The sequence below is a fragment of the Haliaeetus leucocephalus genome, unplaced genomic scaffold (genome assembly GCF_000737465.1).
Source record: "Haliaeetus leucocephalus isolate CR32 unplaced genomic scaffold, Haliaeetus_leucocephalus-4.0 Scaffold1, whole genome shotgun sequence".
Lineage (NCBI taxonomy): Eukaryota > Metazoa > Chordata > Aves > Accipitriformes > Accipitridae > Haliaeetus > Haliaeetus leucocephalus.
The window spans coordinates 2,725,727-2,732,526 of record NW_010972437.1 but is presented as its reverse complement, the minus strand read 5'-3'; the positions used below and the strand labels follow the sequence as shown (position 1 = coordinate 2,732,526).

General features: G+C 48.2%; 1 protein-coding gene across 1 annotated transcript in view; it reads left to right on the top strand.

The window, feature by feature from the left end:
* Positions 1–6,058: 6,058 nt before the first annotated feature.
* The window catches only part of STK17B (serine/threonine kinase 17b), a 19,433-nt gene continuing 18,691 nt past the window's right edge, over positions 6,059–6,800 (top strand). The window contains exon 1 of the mRNA XM_010564063.1: positions 6,059–6,136. The gene's annotated coding sequence lies outside the window, so the exon portion shown is untranslated. The remainder of the gene's footprint in view (positions 6,137–6,800) is intronic.

Below are 6,800 nucleotides of genomic sequence, written 5' to 3'. Positions count from 1 at the left end.
GGTAGGAAGATCTCAGGATCTGGTTCTGTACCTAAAAGCTGACCTGGTTCTTTACTTAAAAGCCAAGAGTATTGGATAAGTCAGTACAAGAGTCAAAGGAAGAATTCCTTGCCAGTTTTTTTTCTTCAACAAGGTAACTGAGGTGGTAAGAGTTTTGTATAAACAAAAGTATAAAGTCCTAAACAAGAAGACAACTAGTACATTGGACTATAATGGTTCAATAGCTCTATATAGCAGGACATTTTTCTGCAATGAGTCTGCAACACTCAGGAGACTGCTGTTTATTATCAGCATTGCAGGGAGGAAGAAGAATTATATTAAGTACGTAAATCATCTTAGGAGGATGCTTTTTCTTTGTACTTTGATTTTCCTTGGAATGACATGGCCTTGAGGGCATCCGTGAATCCTGACCAGCAAGGCTGCTTTTTGTATAAGTGACTGAACATTTGTACTCGTAAGGGCTGGTACAGTATGGAAGGGGAAAACTTTAGAGAAAAAGAAGGTCATGAGGGATGTGGTGTGGAATACTGGTACCTCCAAGTCAGTCGATATTCTTGACCTTGCTAGGTTACAGTTTGGGTCATTCAGCATGTTTGAAAGTGCATACAGTTTTACAAGTTTTTGTAGTGGGGATGCAGGCATCCAGAATCTAACAGGTATATAGGTGCATCTCCCTCATTTTTGACAATTACTTGATATAATTTTATACCAAGTTCTTTGTTTTTAAAGAATTTCAGGCACTAAGAATAGAGTGCATATTTATTTCTAAGCTTTAAGTAGAACACGTGGTGTATTTTTTAATCCTTTCCATACTTTTCAGTTAAGTGTTCACAAGACTGTATATCAAATACAATACCAAGTTTTTGTATCTTTCTACAAGCCAATTTAAGTTTCATCTGAATTTGGTATATGTCTTTCACAAAACACTAAATGGGGAATATGTGCTTCAAGCATTAAGATGGTGTATGTCCTTTTCTCCATTTACATTGCATTATATTTCACTTTTTTTTCTTTGAGGCAGAGAGAGCAGATACAAAATGTGTTGTGTTACAGGGGCACACAATGTGTTTCATTGTGCCTGGCTTCAAGGAATGTACTATAATGTTTGACTGCTCACAGATTTACATAACTATCTACTCAGTTGAATACAGGACTGTTGTGTTGTATTTCTTGTTACTCAAAAACATTTGGGGAAAAGATTTTTCTGTGTATAATTTTATTTTCATACTGATCTCTATTTTGTTTAAGACCATGTTTCATCATGAAATCACTTAATTAAAATAAATCTTCTTACAAAATCCACTTTGGAAATCAACTCTTTTATTGTGCCTCTGAATATATCGTAACATCATTTTTTAAATGAGTACCCCTTATATCTAGATCATTCTATGTCCTTTTCAGTATTTTAAAACTGTTGGAGAAACTACAAGATACTCTTTCTTACATCACCTTTTCTAAGTGACTTCTGGTGGCCTATGGAGTCTGGCATGTTACAAATCGCAATTTTGGAAGCAGAGAAAGTAAGGATTCTGCAGCCATAGGCAACATAATTTGAACAAGAACTACACATGAAACAAAAACTGTGACAAATTAAACAAACAAAGCACCAGATACTACAGCCAACACAGTGGAGAGGCCCAGGCTTCGCTAAGAGTCTCTGCTTTTGAATGGAGCATCAGAACTGGCAGTGACATAATTTACAACACTGGCTGTAGTACAGAAGAGGAGTGTATTTTCACAGGGAAATATCTTCAGGGAAAAATACATTTTTCTGTCTTTCATAAAAGTCAGTAGCCCCCACCAAAGATTTCCTTTTACTTCTGTAAGAGATACTGCTAGTTCCAGTGAGAGATACTGGTCTTTATTCAGCACTTAGGCAAGGGTTCTCCCCACCAAGACACAGTCCAAGGAAACCTTTGCTCTAGAATGGTTAAATGTCAAGTTGTCACTTCTCCTGTGTGTTACATAAACTCTTTGTAGAATCTAATATTGAAGTGATGTTTCTATTATTTTAAAACTTTTTCTAGAAAGTAATTTTGCGTTATCTTGCTGCTACCAGAAATGCAATGCAAGCTAACCTAAATCATTGAAAGGGAGCTGCTGTGGGCAGAGAAGAAGCTTTGAGACCTGAGCCCTTTCAGACTCTGTTCTCTGTCATCGTTCTCAGTGTTAAGGCTCGTAAGACATTTTCATCCAGATCACTGATAACGGACCAATTGCTCATTTTTCCCTCCATATGAAGACTGGAGTTTGTATGAAGCTCATGCTGGGTGACACTGGGGCAATTGTGGTAAGCGGTGACTGGGTGAAATACAGAGACTTGGCCCGTTGCATTGAGGATTGCCCTTTGTTGCTTATTTCCTGTGTGTGAAGGTGGTGGGACTCCTGCAGAGATTTTGGCATGGGGAAAAAAAAAAAAAAAGTCAGATTTTTTTAAATGATGTGTATTAAATAAAAACATAATTCTTTTTTGGATGAGGGGGGGATCTGTATTCAATGATTAGGTCACGTCCAGAACTGTCTATTGCAGATGAGGCAGGAGGTGGCATGCTGATTCTGAGGGGCCTGTGGCAAAATGTCATTCTGTGCTGTGAATAGTTCATGCTTCAGGTTGATTTGGTATCAGACAGGTTGCTTCAGCTAACAGTGCTCTTGCAGATGTTTGGGGCATGGGTGATCTCTATAGGGCGCTGGTTTGCGGGGGGGTGGTGTTGCATATGTTATCCCCACAGAGTGAGAGAAACAACATTCAGTGTAAGTACAGGATTATCCCCTAAGATGGGGGGGTGGGTTTATGCTATGGTCTGAGATGCACTGAATCAGCACATTTTTCAGCTAGCCTACTACTCTGTGTGGTGGTCTGGTGTGCCAAATCCATGCTCTTTTGCCAGGCAAACAGCTGTGGGTACTTTGCGCAACAACAATCATCCACTTTGCACGCAGATTTGCTTCTTCAAGGCTGCAGTAGTAGAGGCAACGTATAGAAGATGTGGATCTTTCCCCATGACTTTTGAACTGCAGAACACTGAAGATGCTCAGGTAAGGCTTTGTTTTGCATGTGTTGTTGCATTACTTACGCACGTACTGCCCCGTGGAACGGCTATACCACAAAGAGGCTTAACAGCTTGGTGGAGATACTCTTTTGCCTCATGTTTTTTGAGGCCTTTTTGGTGCTACAGATCAGGGTCTTGCCTTGTCAATGACTGCTCAGCTGGAGAGGGTGGCTCAGGCATTCTCAGCTTCCATCTGTGTGGCTCAATGTTGTGCACTTGTCCCCCACTCTAGCGACACAGTTACCTGCTGATAAGGGTAGGTTGCTGGCTGTTCAGTCCACATGACATCAACCCCATGGGAGGTTTCAGTTGAAATTGGCACTTCTTGAGGGAACTGAGGTTTTTCCACAAGGTTAGCGTCCTAAACCACTTACGGCTCTGATCAACGTGAGTGGTACATCACAGCTTTGCCAAATGGACAACTGATCAAGAAGAAATAGTTCTTTTCATGGAAGCCTCTGAAGACTGCAAAAAGCCAGCTTTGTAATGGATAGATAATTAAGGAAAGCAAGAGAAGAATGGGAATTATGAAGCTAACACCTTTGGGATAATTAAAAAATAGCAATTAATGACCAGATGTACGCATTAGTAATAAGCATAGTTCACAATTCTGTACTGTTGTGACCTTCAGCCTACCACTCCCCCTTCTCCGCCCTTTGTTTGTCATTCTCTGTGGTGGTGTATCTAAGTAAAATTCCAAAGTCCTAAGGGTGGAGTCCTGCCAATTATACCCTTCTCTAAGTGCCATACGTGTTTCTATGGCATTATATAAACAGATAACCAAGGCTACAATACCATGCATGTCATGAAGCATTTTTAGTATTTATTTGGTTTTCAGAACTCAAAAGGAGAGTAGAGCAAATCCTGGCCTTGAAAAGGATCGGTGAAGATACACAGGCAGCTAAGGAGACAAACATAAGCACTGTCATTTACTTCTTGGCACTATGTGCTATAATAACCTAAAACATCTTAATTGTAGTTATCATTTAATTTTACTCCTGTGGATCATTTGGTATGTTCGGAATGCTGCTTGCTTTTCATGCTGCACAAAGAACGCTTCTCCTCAAAACCAATCCTTTCTACATGTTGTCTTTTTGTTTGGCAGATGTATTTGAAATCATGTTATAATGAAGAAAGGGTACAGTCTGGAACTCTGCAGAGATGGTGGAACTCTGTGGGACAGAGTAAAGATTCTGGACTTTGTAAAAAAATATCCCCAGCTCAAAAATGCTAAAAACTTAGATGGAAGGTTAAGTGAGGAGTTGTTACACTTGAAAAGTAGCTCTTGTTTTTAGTAGGTGTATCTTACTGTGTCAGTTGCATGGTGTAACATATTCCAAAGTCTTCAAGAATACTTTCCTTTTTCTCAAACTGTGTATCTCATCTTCATTTGTACTACTTGAACTAATCTTAATGTAAGCATTGCTGTGACAGCATGACTTGGGTACTTACTCGCCATGCATATAGCAATTGCCCATTTCACTGGCAGTGCTGCGGTGTAAACAAAATTAACACAGTAACTCTAATGGTGCACCGCTGAAATTGAATTTGTAACTCTTAAACTCTTATGCTATGTTACTATTACTGCCTTTATGACAAATCTATTGTAAAACGGATGTTTGCAAATTTCTAGGGCAGCTGGTTGGATTGCTTCAGAGAGGAAATCAATTTGACAAACAAATGGCAGCTATTTTAGAACTCTTTCTCATTTCAACTTATTTCTAAAGCATGCTTTAGGCTATTTTATATCCTCAGAAAGGGTCTTTTTGAAACCACAAGTTAAAGTCTTTTAACTTTTTTTTTTCTCCTTTGGGCTCCTTAAAGCAAGAGGTTCTGAAGACTGAGTTGCGACTTACGTGGATGAAAAAGAGATTGTCAAACAGGGTCCGAGAGAGATGTGTACTTGTATAAAAGCAATAAAAAGTAGGTTCTGCTCCCGTTTGAACATGCATGTGTTGTGTGAGAACTGGTACACCAGTTTCTGTTTTTAACTGGACCGAGCCAGTACTACGGTCGCCCAAGACTTTGCAGGCTCCGTCGTAACGTAAAAGCCTAACCGTGTGCAGTCGCTGCCGGTAAGCGCACGCGAGTTTTGTTACTGTGGTTGTGGGTTTGTGTGTCAGATCCCCAGCCACACTAGGCCAGAAAAGAAAGGGAACGCCGCAGACCCGGGCGGCCTCCCGGGCGCCGGCGCCGCGCTCGGGCGGCGGCCGTGCCGCTGCCCTCTGCCCCGCCGCACCTCATGCACCTCGTGCTGCCCCCGTGCCTCAACCTTTCCCCTTTGTTCTGGTACTGCTGGAGAGGCAGCGTACACCCCGATAAGCCTCAGTACAGCCTCTAGGTGAAATGCAGCGCTCTGCCTAGGAGATGCGATCGCTGCATCTCGCCCGAACCGGCGGCTCTCGCCGCCCTGGGCTCCGTCAGGCGGTGAAACAAAATGGCTCTCCCGCAGCTGCCCCGGACGCGGGCCGGCCGTCAGCCGGCGGCACACGGCCCCGCTCCGCTCCCCCGCTGGCGCCCAAACAACCGGGCGGCCCTGTCCAGCACCACCCCGGGGCGCTGGGGGGGAGGGGGGCGGGAAGGCTGCCGGTCCGCCTCAGCGGGGCCGGGCAAGGCCGCGTCTCCCAGCACCGCGGGAGAAGGAGGAGGAGGAAGAGCAGGAGCGCGTCCCCGCCGCCTTGGCGGCGCCCCCTCGGCTCGCAGGAAAGAGCGGGGCGAGGAGGCGGCGGGTCGGGCAGGCGGCACCTGCTGCTCCGGCCGCCTCAGCCTCAGCCTCAGACGGCAGGGGCCCCGCGCCGCCACCCCCACCCCGGCTGCCTTCGAGGGGCGAGGGCGGCCGGGCGGGGGCGCTCCCCGGGCGGAGGCGACCCGCCAATCGCCGGGCGGACGGCTGGCCCCGCTGGGCGCGGATTGGCTCTCTGCGGCCGAGGTGGGCGGGCCGGGCGGGCGCAGCCGGGGCAGCCACATCTACCGGGCTGCGCTTTTCAAACGCCGACGGTGCGGGCGCGGCGGTTGGCGGGCGCGCGGGCCGTTGTGGCGACCGTTGGCCCGTGAGGGGCTTCTTGGGAGTCCGGCGGAGAGAGGTGAGGGTGCCTGAGCTGGGGTCGCAGCTCCCGGCTTCAGCTGCCGCGGAATGAGAGCGAGCGGGCGGATCCGGTGGGGCGCTAGGTGGGCGGTGGGAGCGCGTGCCGCTTCCCCCACCCGGTGTCGGATCTCGCCGGTGCGCGTCTCCCCGCCTCGGGGAGCGCTAGCGGCGGCACCCCCGGGCGCGGGCATGCCCGTGAGGATTGTTGGGGCGTACCGCGGATACCCTGGGCCGGGTGCCGCCCTGACGCCGGCGGCCCGTCCCCACCGGCTTTCGGCACGCTCGGGAGCGGGCAGCCCCCGCGGAGCTCTCTTTGCGGTCGCAACCGGGAGCAGGGCAGGGCGGAGGCGAAGGGAGCGCTTCGCGTCCTTCAGGTCTCTCCAGAGGGGGGTGGTCGGTCACGGGGGGGTGGGGAAGGCCGGCCCGGGTGTGCGGCGAGGGGACGAGAGTGCGGGATGCGGCTCCGCCGGCGCCCCTCCTCCAGGGGAGCCTGGGCTGACCGCGAGTACTGTTCTGCGCCTCGCAGTCTAACGCTGCCTTAGCGTTGGCTGCGGCGTGGGGCAGGTCACCGCCGAAAGGCTAAAGCGCGGCCGAGGTGAGGAGGCGTGCGGGGGCGGCCCTCAGCCGCGGCCGGCGGTGAGCGGAGGGGGACGCGGCCGGCC